General features: G+C 38.1%; 1 pseudogene; it reads left to right on the top strand.

Annotated features, from left to right (window-relative positions):
• The first annotated feature begins 4,145 nt into the window (after window positions 1-4,145).
• On the top strand, window positions 4,146-4,254 carry LOC118155153 (U6atac minor spliceosomal RNA; annotated as a pseudogene).
• The last annotated feature ends 21,330 nt before the right edge of the window (window positions 4,255-25,584 follow it).

Here is a 25,584-nt window from a genome sequence, read left to right as displayed (position 1 = left end):
TTTCTAAATTTCCCAGCTTCAGGATGTTCTTTATAGCTGTGTGAGAATGAACTAATACAGCTACTCTTGTTCACTTTTGGTTTTCATTTGCATGAAATATATTTTTCCATCCCTTTACCTTGAGTCTATAAGAATCCTTCCATATTATGTGTGTCTCTTGAAGACAGTAGGTATTTAGTTTGTGATTTTTTAAAATCTATCTTGCTATTCAGTATCTTTTAAGAGGAGCATTTAGACCATTTACATTCAATGCTAATATTGAGATTTGAGGTACTGTTCTGGTCATCACATTGACTATTACTAGTTACTTTGTTTTCTTCATTGTGTTATTATTTTATAGGCCCTATGAGTTTTATGTTTTTAAGAGGTTCTATTCTGATGCATATAGACCTTTTATTTCAAGACTTAGAACTCTTTTAGCATTTCTTGTAGGGCCAGTCTGGTGGTGACAAATTCCCTCAGCATTTGCTTGCCTGTAAAGCACTTTATTTCTCCTTCACTATGAAAATTACTTTTGCTGAATTCAAAATTCTTGGATTACAAGTTATTCTGTTTAGGGAGGCTAAAGATGGGACCTCAATCCCTTCTGGCTGGTATGGTTTCTGCTGAGAAGTCTGTTATTAGTCTGATAGGTTTTCCTTTATACTTTACCAGATGCTTTTGTTGTACCACTCCTAGAATTCTTTCTTTCACATTGACCTTATGTAGCCTGATGATGATATGCCTTGGTGATGACCTTTTTGTAATGAATCTCCCAGGAGTTCTTAGAGCTTTTTGTATTTGAATATCTAAATCTCTAACAAAGATAGGATTTTTTTTCCTCAATTATTCCCTCAAAAAGATTTTTTAAAACTTTTTGCTGTTTCTTCTCCCTCAGGAGCACCAATGATTCTTAGGTTTAGCCGTTTTACAGAATCCAATATTTTACAAAAACTTTCTTCCTTTCTTTTTTTTTCTTTATCTTTGTGTGATTGGGTTAATTTTAATGCATTTTGTAATACCTTAAATGTGTCTTTCATTTCCAGAAGTTCTGACTGGTTTTTCTTTAAAATATTTTTAAAATTTTTTTCCATTCACATTCTGAGTTTTTAAAAAATTTATTTAATGTTGGTTTTTACCTTTCTCTTATATCTCCTTGAGTAGCTTAATAGTCAACCCTTTGGATTTTTTATCTGGGATTTCAAAGATTTCATCTTGATTTGGATACATTGCTGGAGAACTAGTGTGATCTTTTGTGAGTGTTATAGAAATCTGTTTTATCATATTGCCAGTATAATTTTTTTAGTTCCTTCTCATTTGAGTAGAATGTTTCTTCTAATTATTTTTGAATTTATGTTTTATTTAGCTGTGTGTTTTTTTTCTTTTTTTCCACTCAAGGATATGACTTTAATGTTTATAGTTTATTGTAACCTAATTTGGCTCTGAGTACTTTCAGTGCTGGAGGCTCTATGATTTCCTTGTCTTTGTATGATGGCTTTCTCAGATACTGGTTGTATTAACAATGTGCTGGGTGTGTAAGTAGGTTCACTGTCTGCTGTGCAGTTAAAATTGCAGAGGTCTCATGATGCTTATCTCATTCTCTAGTTGTATATTTTTAAATTTATTTTTTCCCCAGTATTTTATTCATTGGTTTGAGCAGTTCAGGTTTCAGGCCAATAGCAGATGTCCATGAGTAAAAGCCAGGTGTAGCTAAACAAGCTAGCAAATGCAATATCCAACGGTGGGCAGAGGTCCTAGCATTGACAGTAGTGGCTGGGAGCTCAAAGGGAAACACACTGGGGTCTTTTCAGGGAGAAGGGAGGGAGCCACCCCAGGTTCCCTACAGGGCCAAAAGAAAAGTGACCTCCTTCCAGTCACATTCTGACTGAGTGTTCTAGGTATTCAGATCAGACAGGCATCTCTTTTCATTTGTAGGAATTCTGATATTCCATGTGGAGACGGATTGTGACTTTACCTCTTGTGCAAGCCTGAACACAGAAGGCACTCCTCCTGTGTGAATGTAGTAACCCTGAAATGTCCCACAAAGGCTATCTACAGGTGCACCCATACTGAGCTCCCATGGGAGAAGTCCTAGCTAGCTGTGTCTGCAATGGTGGGCAAGGGGGAGAAGTCCCCTTCTCCAAGACCCTTTATGAGCACCAGGGCTATCTGACTATTGGGGTAGAGTAACAGACTTTCCCTACTGAGCCCAGCACTGCATCTGTAGTTCTTTTGAAAGACACTTCTCACGGACAGACATTTCTGTGACCTAAGGTTTGCCATCTGAATTCTTTTGTCCCTCTCTGCATGGAATAGCAGAATTCCTGCTCTCTTGATGTGGAGAACTCCCCCTTCCTCTAGGAGTAGGAGTCCTTGAGGGCCAGACTACTATGAATCCTGCTGCTTCTCTGGGTTTAGCAACCCAGTGGGGCTGCCACACTCCACTGGGGAATGTCTGAAAGGGATCCAGTGATGTGACCTGACCAGCTGCAGGTACCAGCATCAGCTCTGATGGAGGTGGCAGGGGAATAACATATTTTGAGAGATTTCCTTGGTTATAAATATCCTTACTTGTGTTGGCTTTCTCAAATGCCCATTGTAGTAGAGTAATAAACTGGTCACATGAGCACACTCAAAACCTCCTGGTTAGCCAGGATGTTGCAGTGATAGCTGAGGTCACTCATAAGTTTTCTTATTCCTTGATGCTGTATTTTTCTACCAGGAGATGCTGTAATGGATTGTGTCAGTTGGCCTTCAGCAAGGAGGTGGCACTTGCAAAAGAGCATCAGCTATGGGGGCAGCAGTGGAATTTGTGCTTGCTTTATGTTACCCAGGGGAGATACTCTAGTGTCTCGGGCAATGGGCAGAGCCATAGAGCTCCCCAAAGTCCCTGTTCTTTGTGTTAAGCTACCGGACAGGTGGAGGGGCAAAGCCAGGAGGGGGCTGTGTCATGCAAGCCCATGCTCTGGCTGCCCATGTGTGGGCACAAGTAATAGCCCCAGTGGGGACCAGAGGGAGGTTCTCTGGCTTCTGGGGCAGAGTTTCAGGGAGAAGTACAGCTACCTCTGCTGCACAGAAGAATCCACACAGGTAGTGGGGAGTAGCAGGTGGCAGTAAGCCCTACACTGGTTCCATGCACTTAGCAAGGCAAGTCTCTCACCCATAGTGTTCCACTAGCAGTAGCTAGCTAGGTTCCAGGCAGCCTATGTTCAGAACCCCAAACAGCCCTAGGCCATAAACCTTCCCCTCTGAGAAAGAAACCATAGCTTTCAGGTCATGCCTCTCCTAGTCTGCCCCCCAGGCAGGGGCATCCAGCTTCTGCTCCTGTGGCTACAGCACACTTTCTGCCCACGGCCAAAGGGGTTCATCCCCACTTGAGATTATATCACGAATCTCAGCTGGGAGTTTCTCTCTGTGACTACCACCTGAGTTAGCTGGACAACTCCCATGAGGTCCACTGTGAGGCAGGATCAGAAATGGATTCCCTTTGTCCCCACTGGCATCTGGGAGTGCACACAAAGCATGTCCCAATACCACTCCTTCTCATATACTCCCCACTGCTCACTAAATCAGCTCTAGCACTGGGCAGGGTTGAGGGCCTCCTCTGAGGCTTGCGTTGCCAGGTTCCCCAATGGGAGTGTATATCCTAGAGGCAGTTTCTCCCCCTGAACATTCTGGGGACTTAAAGTTATCTTTATAGCTCATGGTGTAGGCTGAAGCCTGATGCTTCTTTAGAAGGGTCTGTGGTTTCTTTCAGTTTCTTGTTAGGTTCCCATACTGCTTCTTGGAAAAAAGTTCACAGCATGAGTCTCTCCACACTATTTTGTCTTTCCAAGTGGGAGAGGCATGCTAACAACTCCTTCATTTCACCACCTTAAAAAACAAAAAAAAAAGGCATAGGTTTAAACCAGAAGCTAATAGCCATGCAAACTTCGTCAAATTAGATCATTTTCTCCTCTATAAATTGGAATAACAATATCAACGCTGCAAAAGTTTAAAATTTAAAATATTGTTTTGTAAAACTCTAATATAACAAAAATGTATCTAATAGAATGCCTAGCACATAGCTCTGTTTAACAAAATTTATTATTATACTCTGATTTTATGCAGTTAACCCTTATGAAGTTGCCAACATTTGATCTTAACCTACAAAAACTGTAATTTCAATGTTTCAGGAAAGGAGAACAGGTTAACTCTCCCCATCAGGCCTTTGGGTCTAATAGCATGTATACAGCTGAGGCATTGCCACTTTGTGGAATCTAACCATTGTTTTTATAAAGTTCTATTTAGATTGCAAGAATAAGCTTTAGTGATCTACTGCACTGCACTTTGAACATGGTTAATGATATGGTTTAGATCTGTATCCCCACCCAAATCTCATGTTCACTTATAATCCCCAATGCTGGTGGTGGGGCCTGGAGGGAGGTGATTGGATCAAGGGGGTGGAGTTCTCAGGAGTAGACTAGCACCATCTCCTTGGTGATGTTCTTGTGATAGTGAGTTATCATGAGATCTGGTTGTTTAAAAGTCTGGAGCATCTCTCCCCTCTCTCTCTTCCTCCTGTTCTAGCCTTGTAAGATGTCTCACTCATCCTTTGCCTTCTGCTATGATTGAAAGTTCCCTACTTCTGCCTCACCAGAAGCAGATGCTGCCATGCTTCCTGTACAGCCTGCAGAATCATAAGCCCAATTAAACCTCTTTTCTTTATAAATTACCCAGTCTCAGACATTTCTCCATAGTAAAACAAGGGTGGACTAATACAGTCAATAATAATGTACATTTCAAAATCGCTAGAAAAATAGATTTTGAATGTTCTCACCACAAAAAAATGATGTCAGGTGATGGATATGTTAATTAGCTTGATTGAATCTTTCTACACTGTGTAAATATATCAAACCATCACATTATACACTACATAAAAATACACAATTATTTGTCAAGTAAAAAATGGCAATTTCATGTGACCTAACCCATTATTATTAACAAAACCTATGTATAATTTAATCCCAATTCCAAAAATGTCTAAGATTCTAAGATTCAGATTTAGAATCTAATGTTTATGATTTGATAAACATGAAATCCTAAGAATTTCTAAGATTTTTTTTTTTGATTTCTAAGAATTATTTGTTTTATAGACATAATAGCATGTTAATGCAAAAGTTGGAATTCTTCTTTTTGGTTCCATGCCATTTCAAATGATTAGGATTACTTCTGATCTGTGGTCTATGCCTTGGGTGTAAACTCCTTGATTAGCTAGAATTCTAAAACCCATGTGACTGGGAAGTACACCTCACAATCTAAAGGTGGGGAAGGGTGGAAAGAAGGGAGATATATGGGCTGGGTGCGGTGGCTCACGCCTGTAATCCCAGCACTTTGGGAGGCCGAGGCGGGTGGATCACGAGGTCAACAGATCGAGACTATCCTGGTCAACCTGGTGAATCCCCGTCTCTACTGAAAATACAAACAATTAGCCGGGCATGGTGGCGCGTGCCTGTAATCCCAGCTACTCAGGAGGCTGAGGCAGGAGAATTGCCTGAACCTGGGAGGCGGAGGTTGCGGTGAGCCGAGAATGCACCATTGCACTCCAGCCTGGGAAACAACAGCGAAACTCCGTCTCAAAAAAAAAAGAAGGGAGATATATGAACAGAGAAGTCATATAGTATGTCTTTCATTCCCTAGCCTTATGCTCTGACAATTAAAGCCAATTACCAAGGAGAATTCAGGTAATGATGCTAACTGATGCTGTCCATGTCAGCTTGTTCTCTCAAAACAGCTGAAAACAAGTGTGAGAATAAATGGATATTTCTGTAAATACACAATTTTGCAAATTGTGGCATATTCCTTACAAGTGTTGGAGCCTCAGTATTTGTACTCTTCCATAGGGCAGAATTGAAATTTTCTATTATAATTACTTTCAGCTACTAAAGTCATGTGGGTCCATTTGAGGTATATGCATAGGTGCATTTTGAGACCATCTATTTCCTAACATTAAGTAAGTGTTTGACACTTTAATTATAATTCATCAAGAAAGACCATCTATTTACCTGTTATCAAAATTTCTAAATTATAGATTGAGGGAAAATGTGAATGCCAGCTATACTTAAAAGAAATAACAATAATTTACTTATGCAGGAAAATTATAGAGTACATATAATAAGCTGTGATGGCTAATGCTTAGGTAAACTAATTGGATATATCAGTTGTATGATTATTCTAGAACCTGCATTTCTAACCACTCATATTAAAATAAAACAAATTAGACTACCTCGATTCTTTGCACATACACAAAAAGACACAAGTCGTTAAAAAAGAAACTACCTATAAAAGTGACTACTAATAACTTATAGCTTAAAGGACAACTTAAACCATAATCTATTACGTTAGCAGAGATATGACTGTTACTGTAATTGTTCAATTATACCTGGAAAAACAAAATACATGACAAACAGGCACAGGTGTGGAAATGAAAAAGTTTCTGTACTAGCAAAGCTGAGAAGATGCATCCTGAAAGATTTAATCAATTTTTAAAGATTTCCTCACAGATCAAAGCAAAGATTACTACAAAGATTTATGAATCAACATCAGTTTCGTAGTGGAGATCTAAGAGAGAGAGAGAAAACTATATGAGGAAACAAACAAACAAAGGTGCAGCCAGTTGTCAGTCTAGAAATATGGCAACTGTTTCCCTTCCTATTTTTGCCTTTTTGAAATGAAAATATATGAATGAAAACAGTCAGAAGCCATATAGTTAACTCAAAGCGATAAGGTCCAAACCACTAGGCAGAAGTTATGAGAAGAACACCACTGAACTCCAACCTCCAAGCTGGGGATAGAAGCTGAGCAGAGGTGCCTAGTCACAGAACCCAAAAGGTTGTTGTTTTTTGTCTCCTGCGCTTTAAAAATACAGCAGAAGATAATTAATGTCTGGCCCTCTCTGGCATGGTCAGACTAGAGCCAAGTATGATCTGACTGAGTGTCGCATCTGTGCAACAAAATCAGGATATGTTCTTATTTCCCAGAGGTCCTTGTAATGGACTGTGTAATGGACAAGTCAGCAGCGATCAGACACACTGAACACTCTTGGACTAACTCACCTTACCCAGGTGATATTTTTGCATGTTTGTTTATTTCAGGACAGGAGAAAGAAAACCAGAAATCTGAGCTGTTTGCCTGGCAAGTGTGGACATTCTTTAGAAAAACAACAACAACAACAACATTTCTCATATTACTTTTAGTTGGTGGCATAAGGACTGAACTCCAGTTCCCTCCTCAAGAAAGTAGACTGTTGGGCCTATTTAGCTCCTTGATTGAAACCAACAGGAGGGAAGCAACAAGTGAAGGGTGAAATGACTTAATTGAATAGTTTATAACTTTGAAACACGCCATAATCCATTTCCATATTCCACAGAGAATGCATTTGCTTTTCCTCAGTGATTTTCCACTCCTGTCCTGAGCATTTGCAGAGCGTAAACCAGAGACTGAGAGGCACCAGCAGCCCATTTACTACTCCTGGGATAAGAACAACACATGCCCCAGAGCTTCAGTTAGTGGGTTCCCAACACTGGTGATGGTATCAATGGGATGATTTTCTCTGACAGGAAGTAGTTTTTCTGAAATTATCTGAAGCTTCCTCTTCCAAACTCTATCTTACTGCTCACTCCCATGGTTATCTCCTTGTGCACTGGAAAACAACATCAACTCCTCATTAGTCTTCTATTTTTAGACCTGGTTTGGTCAATGTATACAGTAAAATGATTTATATTTAGCTCCTAAGTTTCTCCCATTAGTCATTCACACTTGTCACTCCCTTAGTCATTTTTGTTGGTTGGTTGGTTGTCGGTTTTATGATGCTTGACCTAAGTATGAAAACAGCATTACCAGGGACAGCTCATAAGGGTGGGGTCAGGTATTTTCCTCCATAGACTATAATGAATCTACATATACCTTGGAAACTAGTCTAACTTCTTATACTTTTTCAACCAGTGTTTCTTTAGCCTCATGTGATTAGTTCTGAGTTCTTTTTATTAATGAAATCTTCCCATCTTGGAAAATCGTTCCTATGGTATGCTGTTATCCCTAGAACTTAGCCCATATGCCTGGCACATAGTTAGAACTCAAGATATACTTGATGAATAAATGAATAAACAAATGATTCAAACATTACTGGTAAGAGTTATTTCCAAACTATTTTTGTCTGGATTTATAAGATTAAAATTTTTTTCTATTTTTCGTTAGTGTTTTACTTCAACTGAGATGTGTTATCAACTCAACTATTAGAGTCCAATCTCATCCAGTACAGCACATATGTGCATGTTTCACATAAAATTTTTGGAGCCTCATGACTTAAATGATCTTTGCCACAGAATTTCTGGCCTGGTAAGTGACTTTAGAAATCATCTAGTCTGATTCCAACATTCTATATACTTTAAACCTGACACCTAGAAAAGATTCTAGGGAATATGATTAAATGTTTTCTATTATAATTTTATTTTGTTCACACTTATTCTTTGTGTTTGAAGCCCACACCATGTCATGTAGAATGGTCACCCCTTTTATATCAGACATGCATTGTTTTCTTACATTTGAAAATGTAGCTACTGTTTTTGTTTTTTGTTTTTTTTTTTTTTGAGACGGAGTTTCGCTCTTGTTACCCAGGCTGGAGTGCAATGGCGCGATCTCGGCTCACAGCAACCTCCGCCTCCTGGGTTCAAGCAATGCTCCTGCCTCAGCCTCCCGAGTAGCTGGGATTACAGGCACGCGCCACCATGCCCAGCTAATTTTTTGTATCTTTAGTAGAGACGGGGTTTCACCATGTTGACCAGGATGGTCTCGATCTGTTGACCTCGTGATCCACCCGCCTCGGCCTCCCAAAGTGCTGGGATTACAGGCTTGAGCCACCGCGCCCGGCCGTAGCTACTGTTTTAAAGGACTTTTCTCCATCTGGATTTCAAACTCAGCAACTTGCAAGCTCTCTGGAAATCTGATGATTCCTGAAGTTTCCTAGATGAACATAGTTAATTCTAATAGTTAAAAGTTGACTCTCAGAGTTCTGAGATTCATTGAGGTCCATAATCAGCATATGTCTGAGGTTCTTGCTGTGGTCTCTTTTCTGCATGTAACTATTTTCCTTAGTATATTTGCCCTCTTGATTATACGTGTCATTTTGAGGTTGGTCGCTTGGTGGCACTGTAGTTAACAGCTTGATTTTCTTGTGTATTTTTCCACTGCCTTCAGAGGTTTTGTTTTTAAATTGCAGTTATGTGAAATATGTGCGTCTTTTAAATTCTGCTGCAGGTGAAATGATTTAATGACTCGACTTCTGTATTAATTTTAAGCATTAGAAATGTTGTGAAAACAGACTCTTGCTAATAATGATCATTATCGTAATGGCTTGAGGCATAATCATTTACTAACATTAGCCAAGTGATTAAAATCCATCATGAGTTTAAATGAAAAGATTTCTTTCCTTTGCAATAAGTAGCTAATGATATTAGCCTAATCTTTGTGAGGACAAAATTTATCATATGACTGTATTTCACTGCTTGATAGAAATCTACTCTTGTTAACACAGGTCATATTATGTCTATTGTTTACCTGTGGTGTTCCCTATATTGGTACTGAATTGGGCCATATGGTGCATAACATGCACGCAATTGTCACTTTTCTTTTATGGCCCTGCTATTTTATAATTTATTATTTTACTAAGCAAGTGATCTTAACAGATGTTAAAATCAATTACCATGACCAGTCAAACCTGTAGGGAAAGGGAAACATTCTAATTTTATGACTTATTTTTATCAGAACTGGATATGATATTTATAATAATCATAATTTTTGATGTAGTTGTATAACTTTGTAATGATGCCTTTAAAAAGTGTCCAATCTTAAGGTTAGTAATATTTTTCCAAAAATATTCTCTTTTAACTGATTTTTTAAAAAGGAATTCAGTACCCATTTTTTTTTTCCACAAAGAATCTGAGGCTGGACTTTAAATTTACTTACTGCCTCATTATTTCCTTTGATGAATCATGCAAAAATCTTGACCTTCAAGAGTCCTCTACCCAGCAGATACCCATGAGGATAATGATCTTATTTCCGAAACACCTTAAACAATTAGAAAAGGGGGAAAAAGAAGTATAACAACAATCCCCAAAATAAACAAACCTTGGCAACTGTGAAAGGGAAAAACCTGTATTTCTTAAATGGGCACTATTGTGTTTCCATAAGTTTTCCCCAAAGGAAGCAACCAGGTGAATATTGCACACTGGCTGATACTAGAGATTAGCCTTCCACAGGCTCGCAGATGAACTATAATCTTTATGACTATGTTAGCTGTTTCCTCTTCAAAACAAGTCAGTGTTGTTATTCTCATTTTTTAAAGAACCAGAGAGATTCACGATGGAGAATTAACATGCCCAAGATTGTTTAGTGAGTGGGTAGAAGGCATGTTAATTGGCCAATGAATGCTTTTGTAAAAACTACACACTTGCTCTCTAATCAATTTCTTTTAACTGTTTCAAAACTCTATCTCTCCAGAATGCTGGTCTGTGAGTAGGGCAGAGGATTGCAGAGGTAAGAGGTAAAAATAAAAAAAATTCCAGAAGGAAAATCAGATAATTTAAAACTTGCATATAGAATTTAGTATCGTGTGTGTGTGTGTGTGTGTGTGTGTGTGTGTGTATTTTTTGAGACAGTCTCACTCTTGTTGCTCAGGCTAGAGTGCAATGACACAACCTCGGCTCACTGCAACCTCCGCTTCCTGGGTTTAAGTAATTCTCCTGCCTCAGCCTCCTGAGTAGCTGGAATTATGGGCACATGCCACCACACCTGGCTAATTTTTTATATTTTTAGTAGAGATGGAGTTTTACCATCTTGGCCAGGCGAGTCTTGAATTTTTGACCACAGGTGATCCACCCGACCTCCCAAAGTGCTGGGATTACAGACCTTGCCCAGCATTACCACTTTAAGAGCTCACTCCATTGTAAAATACTCTTTTCCAAAAGCCTTTTAAAAGTCTCCTGTCCATTGAATTTCTCCTAATGTTATCCCTCCCCAATACCTAATGTAGATGACTGGGGGATGGATGTGGCAGACCACCATGACATTTGTATACCTGTGTAACAATCCTGCATGATCTGCACATGTACCCCAAAACTTAAAGTATAATAATAAATAAAAGTCACCTGTGAACATCCAAAATAAGAATTTTAATTCCCCAAACCTATATATAATAAGTGTATACTGAGATAGATTTTTAACCTGGGAGATGATATAATAGAATGTAGTATGATTTATGTTTGTTTTAATGTGCATCTCAATAGAAACTACCCGGTGAAATTTTATATGAATTAAAGATATGAAAATTGTTCTCCCTGTGTTTTATGAAGCTTTAACAGTGACTCTAATGCATTTGTGGACTGAAAATTTTCCCTTTTCAAATAAAGTAAGGGGGAAAAACATATCCTTCTACAGGAAATAGTAATCATAAATTTGTTCCATGGTTACAGATTTATTATTTCTAATACATTTTTTAAAAGTGCTTTTGGTTGTTGCTGCTGTTTGAAAGTTCTTTGCTCCAGTTATTTAGCACCTTTTAGCCAATAAAAGTTTATAAATTCACATGTTAAGTTATAAAACTTTTTATTTCCTTGCTAAGGTGTTTTAACTAATTAACATTTCTAATACTTAAGAATAATTAAACTATGTTGATGATATCAAAATCATCCTATGACAAAATCCAGACTCTGTAGAGGAAAATGGACAGGCGGACACAGACCAAGCTGCTGGTCCATTAAGGCTGCCATGTAATGGTCTGACCACTTATCTGCTGAATTTCCTGCTAGCCAGACATGACTACATAAATTTCCTTTATAGGCAATTGTTACACAATTACAATTTTGAGGTGGAGCAAAGTCATTTTAGACTCTGAACACCAGGACCAGGAGTTAATTGAGCCCCTCCACCAGGAAGGAACAGTAACTTCTATGCTGTTTGGGAAATTTAATTGTGAAGAATGTGGTGTATGCCACATTGTGAAAGATGTCTCAAAAAAAAAACTCAGAAATTAAACCACATATAATTTATGTCTTTTGTTGTTGTTTATTTGATTGACATGTCATGAAAAAATTTTGCCAAGAAAAGATAATTTAAGGTTTTTATTTTTCCTTTTCCTTTTAAAAACATCTCCAAATGACAAGAATGTCCGCTTTTGGCAAAATATGTACACAAAAGTTTGTCTTGATGGCCGTACTACTTTTCTCAGCTAGGGGAAACAACTATACCAACTGTTGTGTCCATTTATTCAGTTTCTCTTTTAACAGGTCATTGCTTTTCTTGATCACTTTACTAAATCTCTAAAGAAATGACTTTAAATTTGCCTAGATTTGAACTTTATGTAAGTAATATGCTCTCCTTTGTGATTTGCTTCCTTCACTCAGCATTATGTTTCCAGTTTCTTTCATGTTGACAAAAGCTGTATGCGTCATCCTTTTGCACTGTTATGTAGTTTTCTACTGTATGACTAGGAACATTCATTTATCCATTCTGCAGTTAATGTATATTTGAGCTGTTTCTAGTATTTTGTTGTTCTGGTAACACTTCCCTAACATTCTTGGACTTGACTCCCGATATACATGTGTAACAGGTTTTCTAAGCTGAATACCTAGGAATAAATTTGCTGAGCCAGAGGGTATTTTTTCCAAAGTAGTTATAACAATTACCCACCCACAAGCAATGGATAAGAGCTCTATTGCTCCAACCCAGCCAAGACGTGAAATTTTCCAACTTTAAAAAATTGTGGCCAAACAGAAGAGTAAAAAATTGGTATTTCACTGTGGTTCTAATTTGCATATCTTTGATTTCTAACAATTACTTATTTACGTTTTTTGCCCACTTTCCTACTACATTATTTATCTTTTCCTATTGACTTACAGGTTTTCTCTAAATATTCTGGATTCTAATCCTCCATTGGTTATGCTCCTATAAATACTTTTGCCAGTTTGTAACTTGTATTTTTCCTTTTTTTATAATGGTACACATAATAAATAATGCTCTTCATTTTAATGTAGTAAAAATTATCTGTATTAGCCCATTCTGACATCGCTATACAGTATACTTGAAACTGAGTAATTTATAAAGAAGAGAGATTTAATTGGCTCATAGTTCTGCAGGCTTTATGGGAAGCATGGTGCTGACATCTGCTTCTGGTGAGGCTTCAGGAAATTTACAGTCATGGCAGAAGGCAAAAGTGGAGGCAGCACATCACATGGCGAGAGCGGGAGCAAGAGGGTGAGGTTAGAGGAGGCCCTAGCCTTTTAAACAACCAGATATCATGTGATCTAGCTGAGCGAAAACTCATGGAGTACCAAGGGTGCTAAACCACCCCCACATTCCAGTTACTTCCCAACAGGCCCCACCCCCAACACTGAGAAACACATTTCAACATGAGATTTAGTGGGAACAGACATCCAAATTACATTATTATCCCTCGGTTTCTTTAAAATGTGTAATTTTTTTTTTTTTTTTTTGCCTTGCTTAAGAAGTTCTTCCCTATCTAGAAGTTTGTTTTTTTCTATTTCTAAATTTTTTTTTCTATTTTTAAAATTTTCATTTTCACTTCTAAGTGTTTAATCCACTTGAAATCAATTTCTAGGTATGATGTAAGGAATAGTTTTTTAAAAATCTGTATGGATAGCTAATTGTCTTACTTTGTTCTGCAACTTTGTGTCTTTTTGATACTAAGGGAACAATCTATAGGGTGAGAAAGTAAAATAAATCTTATTTGTAGAAATTGAGTTCTTTCAATGTTAGGCAAATTTAGGAATAAAGAGAAGCTGAAAACTGGGTAAAGAAAAAAGTGACTTTCTTGAATAATTCGTCCTTTCCCCCCTGACTTTAATGCAAGCTTGGCCATATAGTTGACATCCTTATATGAGTGGGTCTGTTTCCGAGTATTCTAAACTGTTGTATTCATTTACTTAAAAAAATGAATACTTGTATTTGTCAGGTAGTGTTCCTAACCGTGAGGGCACAGCAGTGAATAACAACAAGAAATTCCTGCCCTTGTATATTTTATACTATAGTAAGATATGATAAAGAGATATAGAAGTAAAATATAGAGTATTTTCAAGGGTTTTAAATTGCTATGGAGAAACTAAAATGGAGAAGGGGAATAAGGACAGTAGTATGGGTGGGAGGAGCAGACATTGTTATTTTACATATTACTTACTGCTCACTACCAAGATGGCATTTGAGATGAGACCTGAAGGAGATGAAGTAAGGGAGTGAGCTGTATCAATAGTCATCATACCAATGACATCTCACTAGCTATTAGCATAATGTCCATCCTTGTTTGAGCCCTACAGTCTGAATTGCTATGGCATCATAATAAATCATAATGTCTAGCTTCAATCTTCCATCTGTCTTCTTCAGTTTGAGCTTTGGCTGTTCTTGACCATTTACTTTCCTCTTTATGTTTCAGAATCAACTTGTCTAGTTTCACAAGAAAAACAAAACAAAAAACAAAAAATCTTGTTTTAGTTTTAATTGGATTTACATTGACTCTTCAGATTAATTTGTGAATAACTGACATTTTTATAGCACTGACTCTAATCATGGATATATCTTTCTATATAGCTATTATTTATAAATCTTCAACTGATTTGATAATTTTTTCATCTTTTCTTAGATTTACTCTTAGGTAGTTTATAATTTTTGTTTTTATTTTAACTGGTATCTTTTTATGGTGGTAAAATAAACACATAATACAATTTACAATTTTAACTGTTTTTAAGTATATAACTCAGTGGCATTAAGTACATCCACAAGTTTGTATAAATATCACCACCATCCATCTCCACAACAGAAACTCTGTACCAGTTAAACAGTAACTTCCTATTGCTCCATCCATTATAAGCCCTCAAATGTGCCTATTCTGGTTTTCTCTTTTTTTTTTTTAAGGAAAATTTGTATTATTTTAATTATTTTTATGTACAGAAAACTTAACAGTGTACATTTAACCCAGTTAGTTTAGTGGCAAGTTCTTTAGCCTTTGCCTTTTCAAGCTTGGCGATGCAGGCCATGGACTTGGGACCCAGGACATTGCCTCCCCAGTGACAGCAGATCTCATCGTATGTGTTGTTGTAATTGGTCCTGACAGCTTCCATCAGCTTAGCCAAAGCACCTTCGTCTTCCGAGTTAACCTGTTTGAATGCAACAGTGGTGCAGGTCTTCCTGTGGACTACACGTCTCAGTCTTGCCTTCCCGTTGATAATGCAGTAAGGGATTCCCATTTTACGACCCAGGGCAGGCAAGCAGACAACCAGCGTGATGGGATCCATGTCATGTGCAATCGCCACCAGCTGAGCTTTCTTGTTCTCCACCAAGGTGGTGATGGTGTTAACTCCTGGAACACACAATCACTATGAGCACTCACGGGGCCTGCTCTGGCCACAAGAAGCTGCTGGGCCCAGCTGTTGAGGTTTTCTCATTTAAGTGGAATACAGTATTTGTCCTTTTGCATCTGGCTTATTTCAAGACTCATCTTTGTTGTAGCACGGTATCTAAATTTTACTCTTTTTTAAGGCTGGATAATCATCCATTGTATGTATATACCACTTTTCATTTATCCATTCATCAATTAATGAACATTTGGGCTATTTTTATTATTTGGTTACTGTAGTTATTGTAAATAATACTGCTGTGAACATTAGTGTGCAAGTACCTGTTTGCATTCCTGCTTTCAATTCATCTGGATTTATACATAGAAGTGAAATTGCTGGATTATACGGTAATTACATGTTCAACTTTTTAGAGAACCACCAAATGGTTTTTCACAGTAGCTGAACTGTTTTACATTCCCATCAGCAATACGTGTTTTCCAATTTCTCCACATCTTTATCAACACTTGTTATTATTTTCCTTTTTAAGAAATAATAGCTACCCTAATGAATGTGAAGTGGTATTCATTGTGGTTTTGATTTGCACTTTCCTAATGACTAATGATGCTGCTCATCTTTTCATATGCTTATTGCCCATTTGTATATCTTCTTTGCAGACATGGATATTCAAGTACACTGTTGATTTTTTAAATTGTGTTGTTTGGATTTGTTTTGTTGTTGAGCTTATATATTCTGGAAATTAATCCCTTGTCAGATATATGATTTGCAAATATTTTGCCCCATTGTGTGGGTTGTTTTTTGACTCTCTTGATAGTGCCCTTTGATGCGCAAAAGTTTTTAATATTGATGAAGTACAATTTATCATTTTTTAAATTTCCAAAGCTTTTGGAGCTATTCAGAACATCATTGTCATGATGTCTTGAAATTCTAATATGTATACTGGAACTGAGCTTGAAAATTCATTCCCTTGGCTGTTTCTTCCCTTTACAATTTGAAGAGTTTTGAAGGTACCTTTGGATGGCTTTCACTGAGGAGATATGCTTGCTTGTTTATCTATTTTAAATCAGGAAAAAACAGATAAATATTCATATTATTTCTTGCTAACTAACTCAGTTGGCAAATTATTTTTGTATCCTGGAGTTAGTGCCCACTCAGATTAAACTTTTGAAAAAAGAGATTGAGTTTAAAATGAGGCCACTCTTTAATCAGATAGGATGCCTGGAACTATGTCAAAGGCATTTATTTTTATAGAAAGTAAAGAATGAGGCATTAGATTTATGAAGTTAAGATTATTATAGAATAAGTAAATTTGCCTAAGAATAGGGATAATGAAAGTGTGTAATGATCTGCATTGAGAAGTTAGCATTGTCAAAAGCTATCTGCCAGGCAGCTCTCTTCAAGCCATTATACCTGGGACAATAACCTAGCTTCCCAGTTTCAGCAAAGTTGATCTTTATTATTACTATTATACTTTAAGTTTTGGGATACATGTGCAGAATGCTCAGGTTTGTTACATTGGTATACAGGTGCCATGGAGGTTGCACCCATCAACCCATTATCTACATTAGATATTTCTCCTAATGCTAATCCTCCCCTAGCCCCTCACCTCCTAACAAGCCCTGGTGTGTGATATTTCCCTCCCTGTGTCCATGTGTTCTCATTGTTCAACTCCCACTTATGAGTATGAGAACATATGGTGTTTGGTTTTCTGTTCCTGTGTTAGTTTGCTGAGAATGATGGTTTCCAGCTTCATCCATGTCCCTGAAAAAGACATGAATGAACTCATCCTTTCATATGGCTGCACAGTATTCCACGGTGTACATGTGCCACCGTTTCTTTATCCAGTCTATCATTGATAGGCATTAGGGTTGGTTTCAAGCCTTTGCTATTGTGAACATGCAAGTGCATTTGTCTTCATAGTAAAATGATTTATAATCCCTTGGATATATACCCAGTAATGGGATTGTTGGGTCAAATGGTATTTCTGGTTCTAGATACTTGAGGAATCTCCACGCTGTCTACCACAATGGTTGAACTAATTTACAGGCCCGCCAACAGTGTAAAAGCATTCCTATTTCTCCACATACTCTTCAGCATCTGTGGTTTCCTGACTTTTTAATGATTGCCATTGCAACTGGCATGAGATGGTATCTCATTGTGGTTTTGATTTGCATTTATCTAATGACCAGTAATGATGAGCTTTTTTTTTCCATGTTTGTTGGCCACATAAATGACTTCTTTTGAGAAGTATCTGTTCATATCCTTTGCCCACTCTTTGATGGGATTTTTTGTGTTTTTCTTGTAAATTTGTTTACGTTCCTTGTAGATTCTGCGTGTTAGCACTTTGTCAAATGGGTAGATTGCAAAATTTTCTCCCATTCTGTAGGTTGCCTGATCATTCTGATGATAATTTCTTTTGTTGTGAGAAGCTCTTTAGTTTAATTAGATCCCATTTGTCAATTTTGGCTTTCGTTGCCATTGCTTTTGGTGTTTTAGTCATGAAGTCTTTGCCCATGCCTATGTCTTGAATGGTGTTGCCGAGGTTTTCTAGTTTTCTTTTCTTTTTTTTTTTTTTAATGGTTTTATGTCTTCTGTTTAAGTCTTTAATACATCTTAAGTTAATTTTTGTATAAGGTGTAAGGAAGGGGTCCAGTTTCTGTTTTCTGCATGTGGCTAGCCAGTTTTCCCAACACCATTTATTGAATTGGGAATCTTTCCCCATTGCTTTTGTCAGGTTTGTTGAAGATCAGATGATTGTAGATGTGTGGCATTATTTCTGAGGCCTCTTTTCTTTCCATTGGTCTCTATATCTGCTTTGGTACCAGTATCATGTTTTGGTTACTGTAGCCTTGTAGTGTAGTTTGAAGTCAGGTAGCATTATGCCTCCAGCTTTGTTCTTTTTCCTTAGGATTGTCGTGACTATATGGGCTGTTTTTTGGTTCCATATGAAATTTAAAGTAGTTTTTTCTAATTCTGCAAAGAAAATCAATGGTAGCTGCATGGAATAGCATTGAATCTATAAATTACTTTGTGCGGTATGGCCATTTTCACAATACTGACTCTTCCTATCCATGAGCATGAAATGATTTTCCATTTGTTTGTGTCCTCTCTTATTTCCTTGAGCAGTGGTTTGTAGTTCTCCTTGAAGATGTCCTTCACATCCCTGGTAAGTTGTATTCTGTGGTATTTTATTCTCATTGTAGCAATCGTGAATGGGAGTTCACTCATGATTCGTTTCTCTGTTTCTCTATTATTGGTGTATAAGAATGCGTGTGATTTTTGCACATTGATTTTGTATCCTGAGACTTTGCTGAAGTTGCTTATCAGTGTAAGGAGATTTTGGGCTGAGACAATAGGGTTTTCTAAATATATAATATCATCTGCAAATAGAGACAATCTGACTTTCTCTCTTTCTATTTGACTACCTTTATTTCTTTCTCTTGCCTGATTACCCTGGCCAGAACTTTGAATACTATGTTGAATAAGAGTGGTCAGAAAGGGCATCCTTGTCTTGTGCCAGTTTTCAAAGGGAATGATTCCAGCTTTTGCCCATTCAGTATGATATTGGCTATGGATTTATCATCAATAGCTCTTACTATTTTGAGATACATTCCACCAATACCTAGTTTACTGAGAGTTTTTAGCATGAAGAGGTGTTTAATTTATTCAAGGCCTTTTCTGCATCTATTAAGATAATCATGCAGTTTTTGTCCTTGGTTCTGTTTATGTGATGGATACGTTTATTGATTTGTTCATGTTGAATCAGCCTTGCATTCTGGGGATGAAGCCAACTTGATCATAGTGGATAAGCTTTTTGATGTGCTGCTGGATTCAGTTTGTTAGTATTTTACTGAGGATTTTCACATCAATGTTCATAAGAAATATTGGCCTGAAATTTTCTTTTTTTGTTGTTGTGTCTCTGCCAGGTTTTGGTTATCAGGATGATGCTGGTCTCATAAAATAAGTTAGGGTGGAGTCCCTCTTTTTCTATTGTTTGGAATTGTTTCAGAAGGAATAGTATCAGCTCCTCTTTGTACGTCTGGTAGATTTTGGTTCTGAATCCATCTGGTCCTGGGCTTTTTTTTGGTTGGTAGGCTATCAATTGCTGCCTCAATTTCAGACCTTGTTTTTGGTCTCTTCAGGGGTTCGACCTCTTTCTGATTTAGTCTTGGGAATATGTATGTGTCCAGGAATTTATCCATTTCTTCTAGATTTTCCAGTTTATTTGTATAGAAGTGTTTATAGTATTCTCTGATAGTAGCTTGTATTTCTGTGGGATCTGTGGTATTACCCCCTTTATCGTTTTTTATTGTGTCTATTTGATTCTTCTCTCTTTTCTTCTTTATTAGTCTGGCTAGTGGTCTATCTATTTTGTTAATCTTGTCAAAAAACCAGCTCCTGGATTCACTGATGTTTTTTGAAGGGTTTTTCATGTTGCTGTCTCCTTCAGTTTTGCTGTAAGTTTAGTTATTTCTTGTCTTCTGCTAGCTTTTGAATTTGTTTGCTCTTGCTTCTCTAGTTCTTTAAATTGTGACGTTAAGGTGTTGATTTTGGATCTTTCCCACCTTCTTCTGTGGGCATTTAATGCTATAAATTTCCCTCTAAACACTGCATTAGCTGTGTCCCAGAGATTCCAGTACATTGTGTTTTGTTCCCATTGGTTTCAAAGAACTTTTTATTTCTGTCTTAATGATTAGTTAAGTTCTGTCTTATTAACTCTCTTAATATCATTTACCCAGTGGTCATTCAGGAGCAGGTGGTTCAATTTCCATGTAGTTGTGCAATTTTGAGTGGGTTTCTTAATACTGAGTTCTTATTTAATTATACTGTGCTCTGAGAGACTGTTTGTTATGATTTATGTTCTTTTGCATTTTCTGAGGAATGTTTTACTTCCACTTATGTGGACAATTTTAAAATAAGTGTAACTTGGTGCTGAGAAGAATGTATATTCTGTGGATTTGGGGTAGGAAGTTCTGTAGATGTCTATTAGGTTCAAGTCCCAAATATCCTTGTTAATTTTCTATCTCATTGATATGTCTAATATTGACATGCAGTGTTAAAGTCTCCCATTATCTAAGTCTCTTTGTAGGTCATTAAGAACTTACTTTATGAATCTGGGTGCTCCTGTATTGGGTGCATATATATTTAGGATAGTTAGCTCTTCTTGTTACATGAATCCCTTTACCATTATATAATGCCCTTCTTTGTCTCTTTTGATATTTGTTGGTTTAAAGTCTGTTTTATCAGAGACTGGAATTGCAAACTGCCCCCCGCCCCACTTTGTTTTTGGCTTTCCTTTTGCTTGGTAAATATTTCCCCATTTCTTTATTTTGAGCCTATGTGTCTTTGCACGTGAGATGAGTCTCCTGAATGCAGCACACCAATGGATCTTGACTCTTTATCCATTTTTCCAGTGTATGTCTTTTAATTGGGGCATTTGCTCCATTTACATTTAAGGTTAATATTGTTATCTGTGAATTTGATCCTGTCATTATAATGCTAGTTGGTTATTTTACTTGTTAGTTGATGCAGTTTCTTCATAGTGTTGATGGTCTTTACAATTTAGTATGTTTTTGCAGTGGCTGGTACCAGTTTTTACTTTTCATATTAAGTGCTTCCTTCAGGACCTCTTGTAAGGCAGGCCCAGTGGTGACAAAATCTCTAAGCATTTGCTTGTCTGTAAAAGATTTTATTTCTCCTTCACTTATGAAGCTTAGTTAAGCTGGATATGAAATTCTGGGTTGAAAATTATTTTCTTTAAGAATGTTGAATATTGGCCCTCACTCTCTTCTGACTTGTAGGGTTTCTGCAGAGATATACAGTTAGTCTGATGGGCTTCTTTTTGTGAGCAACCCCACCTTTCTTTCTGGCTGTACTTAACATTTTTTCCTTCATTTCAACCTTGGTGAAACTTACAATTATATATCTTGGGGTTGCTCTTCTCAAGGAGTATCTTTGTGGTGTTTTCTGTATTTCTTGAATTTGAATGCTGGACCATCTTGCTAGGTTGGCAAAGTTCTCCTGGATAATATGCTGATGAGTGTTTTCCAACTTGGTTCCATTCTTTCCATCACTTTCAGGTACACTAATGAAATGTAGGCTTGGTCTTTTCACATAGTCCCATATTTCTTGGAGGCTTTGTTCATTCCTTTTCATTCTTTCTTCTCTTATCTTGTCTTCAAGCTTTATTTCATTAAGTTGATCTTCAATCTCTGATATCCTTTCTCCTGCTTGATTGATTCAGCTATTGAAACATATGTGTGCTTTACAAAGTTCTCATGCTGTGCTTTTCAGCTCCGTCAGGTCATTTATGTCCCTCTCTAAACTGGTTATTCTAGTTAACAATTCCTCTAACATTTTTTGAAGGTTCTTAGCTTCCTTGCACTGGGTTAGAACATACTCCTTTAGCTCAGAGAAGTTTGTTATTACCCACCTTCTGAAGCCTACTTCTGCCAGTTTGTCAAACTCTTTCTCCATCCAGTTTTGTTCCCTTGCTGGCGAGGAGTTGTGATCCTTTAGAGAAGAATAGGCATTCTGGTTTTTGGAATTTTCAGTCCTTTTGCGCTGGGTTTTCCTCATCTTTGTAGATTTATCTACCTTTGGTCTTTGATGTTTGTGACTTTGAATGGGGTTTTTGTGTGGGCATCCCTTTTGTTGATGTTAATGCTATTCCTTTCTGTTTGTTTTTCTTCTAACAGTCAGGCCCCTCTGCTGCAGGTCTGCTGGAGTTTGCTGGAGGTCCACTCCAGACCCTGTTTGCTTGGGTATCACCAGCGGAGGCTAAAGAACAGCAAAGATTGCTGCATGTTCCTTCCTCTGGAAACTTCATCCCAGAGGGGCACCCACCAGATGCCAGCCAGAGCTCTTCTGTATGAGTGTCTATCAACCCCTGCTGGAATGTGTCTCTCAGTCAGGAGGCATGGTGGTCAGGGACCCATCTGAGGAGGCAGTCTGACCCTTAGCAGAGCTCAAGCACTATGCTAGGAGATCTGCTGCTCTCTTCAGGGCCAGCAAATAGGAACATTTAAATCTGCTGAAGCTGTGCCAACAGTCGCCCCTTTCCCCAGGTGCTCTGTCCCAGGGAGATGAGAGTTTTATCTATAAGCCCCTGACTGGGGCTGCTGCCTTTTTTCAGAGATTCCCTGCCCAAGGAGGAGGAATCTAGAGAGGCAGTCTGGCTACAGCAGCTTTGCCAAGCTGTGGTAAGTAGGTTCTGTCCAGTTTGAACTTTCTGGTGCCTTTGTTTACACTGTGAGGGGAAAACTGCCTACTAATCCTCTTAATGGGGGACGCCCCTCCCCCTACCAAGCTCAAGCACCTCAGGTCAACTTCAGACAGCTATGCTGGCAGTGAGAATTTCAAGCCACTGGATCTTAGCTTGCTGGGCTCCATGGGGACGGGATGTGCTGAGCTAGACTACTCAGCTCCCTGGCTTTGGCCCCCTTTCCAGGGGAGTGAATAGTTCTATCTCACTGCTATTCCAGGTAGCCTTGGAGTAGGAAAAAATACTACTGCAGTTAGCTTGGTGTCTGCCCAAATCCTGCCCAGTTTTGTGCTTGAAACCTAGGGCCATGGTGGTGTAGGCACCCAAGGGAATCTCCTGGTCTGCGGTTGCAAAGACCATGAAAAAGGTGTAGTATCTTGGCAAGAATGCACCGTTCCTCACAGCACAGTCCCTCAAGACTTCCCTTGGTCTGTTCCCTGACCCCCTTTTGCTTCCTGGGTGAGGTGACAACCCACCCTGCTTTGACTTGGTCTCTGTGGGCTGCACCTACTGTCCAACCAGTCCTAATGAGATGAGCCAGTACCTTAGTTAGATATGCAGAAATCACCCATCTTCTGCATTGATCTCGCTGGGAGCTGCAGACCAGAGCTGTTCCTATTCAGCCATCTTGCCAGCCACTGTGCTATACAGTGTTTCTTTGTGTGAATATACCACATTTAATTTAATGATTCTATTATTGATGGGTATTTCCACAGTTTGGTACTATCACAAATAGTGCTCCCATGAATATTCATGTACATGTCCTTAAGGAACATATACTCATTTCTGTAGGTATATACCTAGAAGTGAAATAACTAGGTCATAAGTTGTATATATGGTCAACATTAGTATATATTGCACAAAGTTTTCCAAAAAGTTTGTCTGGTACACTCTAGTTTTACTCCTTCTTAGAGGAATAAAAGAATAAATCTCTAATGACAATTTCAGGTTCCATGACAAGTAATTAGAAGGATTATAGGGGATGTGGCATAGTTCTGGGTAAAGGGCCTTTCTAACTTAACCTCAATCTTACCTGCTCACAGAATCAACCATAACTGAAACTCTGCCTTTATTTTTTATTATTTTTGAGCTTTAGATAGTGAATCATTGAAAAAATTTTCAGTGATAACTGAAACTCTGCCTGCTTTTTTATTGTTTTTGAGCTTTTGATAGTGAATCATTGAAAAAATTTTTATGAATATTCACAATCAGTTCTATAACTTTGGTTCTTTTTGATGATAAAAGAAGTAAACCATGTAAACCAAAAGAAAGCCTGATTTTCGAGACATTCCATTCTTTCAAGGTCTATATAGGAATAAAAGAAAGTGGGAAAAGAAGGCTTCAAAGATTGACTCCTGTCTACATTTACAGCCTGTTTCTCTTACTATTCCACTAGAGCTTTCCACATGCCTACTACTAAGAATTGCTTTCATTTCTCCCAACTGCCATGATTTGTAGCTTCCGTACCTCTGTATAGACTGTTTCTCCTTTGCCTGGAAAGCCTTTTTGTCCTCTTCACCATTCCCATGACTAACTCGAACTCATCATTCAGCATTAGGTTAAGCCTGCTCTTCTTCAGGAAGCCATTACTAAAGGAGGTGTCCATTTTCCGTGTCTCTGTGACCCATGTTAGTCTTTGCTCTACCTATGCTGCAACTGCCTGTCTACTTGTATGTCTCCCCAGCTATAAATTAGCCCCTTCAGGGCAAGGACTCTATTCTTTGTCTTGGTCCTATGCACATCTAATTAATACTTGTTACATAAATCTATGGTAAAATTTGTGGATTTTTTATACACCTTGAGTATCACTGTGATGACTGCCATCAGTAGAGTTAAAAAGAAATATCCTAAGGGGGAGGTGGGGAGGGATAGCCTGGGGAGAAATGCCAAATGTGGGTGAAGGGGAGAAGGAAAGAAAAGCACACTGCCATGTGTGTTCCTATGCAACTGTCTTACATGCTCCACTCATGTACCCCAAAACCTAAAATCCAATAAAAAATTAAAAAAAAAAAAAAAAAAGAAATATCCTAGAGCTGGGCCAGGCATGGCTCACGCCTGTTATCCCAACACTTTGGGAGGCTGAGGCAGGTGGGTCACCTGAGGTCATGAGCTCAAAACCAGCCTGGCCAACATGGCAAAACCCCATCTCTACTAAAAATACAAAATTAGACTGGTGTGATGTTGGGTGCCTGTAATTTCAGCTACTTGGGAGGCTGAGGCTGGGAGGCTGAGGCAAGAGAAGCACTTGAACCTGGGAGGCGGAGGTTGCAGTGAGCTGAGGTCATGCCACTGTACTTCAGCCTGGGTGACAGAGCAAGATTTTATCTCAAAAAAAAAAAAAAATCCTAGAACCCAGTGTCCTGAGTATTTGGTGTTCTTAGAAGTTGTCCTCTATCAATGCTGGTCTCTCACTGAAATCTGTGAAAGTGAAAGTTGTCACTCTTTATAACTTCTGGTGTTTTCATTTAACTTCTGTTCAAATAATCATAGACTGCCCCACACTGGGCTCAGGAATTTAAGAGTTAAAATAGGAAGAAATTCTTGTATTCAGAGATGATGACCCATGCTTCCAAAAATCTACCTATTTGTCTGCTACTGAAACCTATTTTAGGCATGGTATATAAAATGGAATGCTCATTCCTTTATTAGGGAAACTTTCATGGGCTGTGTGTACATATATATTATTGCTGATGAAGATGAGAATGTCCCAAATTCAAATTGTGAGCATTGTAGAATGAATACAAATAGCCTTTTTTCCTTCTGCTAAGTCACATGGTAGAACTTGAAGCTTCATTCCATGGCATTTCTGCCTTATATAAGAGCAACACTCTCTTCTCCAAAAGATTCCGCAACAATATCATTTATCTTTGAAGGGTGCTTATTTAGTTTATGTAGTTTTCTCTGCCTCTTCCTGATCAGAAATTGGCATCTAAATACTTCCTC

The sequence above is a fragment of the Callithrix jacchus genome, chromosome 6, assembly GCF_049354715.1.
Source record: "Callithrix jacchus isolate 240 chromosome 6, calJac240_pri, whole genome shotgun sequence".
Lineage (NCBI taxonomy): Eukaryota > Metazoa > Chordata > Mammalia > Primates > Cebidae > Callithrix > Callithrix jacchus.
Note: the sequence above shows the minus strand (reverse complement) of the source record. Positions and strands in the feature narration are given on the sequence as shown.